This window comes from Marmota monax, unplaced genomic scaffold (assembly GCF_021218885.2).
Source record: "Marmota monax isolate L192 unplaced genomic scaffold, Marmota_monax_Labrador192_F-V1.1 WCK01_AAM20220418_F8-fsc00018, whole genome shotgun sequence".
In the NCBI taxonomy this organism is placed as follows: domain Eukaryota; kingdom Metazoa; phylum Chordata; class Mammalia; order Rodentia; family Sciuridae; genus Marmota; species Marmota monax.
Genome location: NW_026692201.1, coordinates 13,751,798 through 13,753,195, shown reverse-complemented (window position 1 = coordinate 13,753,195; position 1,398 = coordinate 13,751,798). Strand labels below are relative to the sequence as shown.

At 38.3% G+C, this 1,398-nt stretch overlaps 1 pseudogene; it reads left to right on the top strand.

The window, feature by feature from the left end:
• The first annotated feature begins 511 nt into the window (after positions 1–511).
• On the top strand, positions 512–858 carry LOC131423572 (small ribosomal subunit protein uS10-like; annotated as a pseudogene).
• Positions 859–1,398: the final 540 nt, after the last annotated feature.

Genomic DNA, 1,398 nt, shown 5'->3' with positions numbered 1-1,398 from the left:
ACAGGATCTTGTTAAGTTGCTTAGGGCCTTGCTAAGTTTCTGAGGCTGGCTTTGAACTTGTGATCCTCCGATCTCAGCCTCCCAAGCTGCTGGGACTACAGGTATGTACCACCAAGCCCAGCCACACAATTCTTTATATAATAATATTAGTTAAAATTTACTGAGCTCTCCCTGAGTGCAGTACTAAGCTTTCCACATTGTATCAATTCATTTATAAGTCACAAAATCCTATGATGTCGATGTTACTAATGCCTTCATTTTTTTGTGATAAGACTTTTAACAGTTGGTAAATATAGTGTATTATCCAGAATTAATGTCTCTTTTTTTGTAGTTATGGCCCTTTGAGGTGAAAACTACAGAGGCAACTTGAAACAAGACAAAAGTTGATCAGCTTTTTGACTGCGACATGGTTGTGGGTACCGTGGAGCGCTCTGTTGCCTGCTTCTGCTCCTGCCTCACCACTGTTTTCTCTTGCCCAGCAACGTGTGGGTCAGGAAGCCATGCTGCAGCCATGGCATTTAAAGACAACAGAAAGTCATCAGTAGATTCATCAAGTTAGAATTACCCTCACCAGCCTCAATGTGAAATCGCTGGAGAAAGTGTGTGCTGACTTTATCAGTGCTGGAAAGGAAAAGAATCACAAAGTCTAAGGACTTGTTCCCCTGCCTATCAAGACTTCTGAGAATCACTACAAGAAAAACACCTTGTGGTGAAGGTTCCAAGACAAGGGGTCATTTCCAGATGAGAATCCACAAGCGACTTATTGACTTGCAGAGCCCTTCTGAGATTGGGAAGCAGATGACTTCCATCAGTATTGAGTTAAGAGTGGAGGTCTAAGTTACCATTGCAGATGCCTAAGTCAACTGTTTTAATGAATTGATTATCAGTTGTTACATTTTATTGGCTTTAATTCAGAATTTTAGGAATAGAAATAAATTGTGTTATGAATTTAAAATAAAAAAGATTGATCAGGGGCTGGGGTTGTGGCTCAGCAGTAGAGTGCTTGCCTATCATGTGCGAGGTCCTGGGTTTGATCCTCAGTACTACATAAAAATAAATAAAATTTAAAAAATAAATATAGTGTCCAACTACAACTAAAAATAAATATAAAACAAAAGATCAGTCAAAAGTCATCTATTTTTATCTTTGTTACAGAATAAAATCAAAGAGAGACAGGCAGTCTACCACCTCAAGTTGGTCTTAACAATGAATAGTTTTCAGAGGGAATCTCACATTATATACCTCTTTCCAATTCAAAATTACATAGTCTTTCAATATGACTCTTTTTTCCAATGCTATATCTGCTTGTACAAGGCAGGTAGGGAAAACACTTTGGGGATTTTAGAATTAATCAGCTTGGTATTGCAATCTTTGATAGTTGTCTGGTGAGTTCCCTTT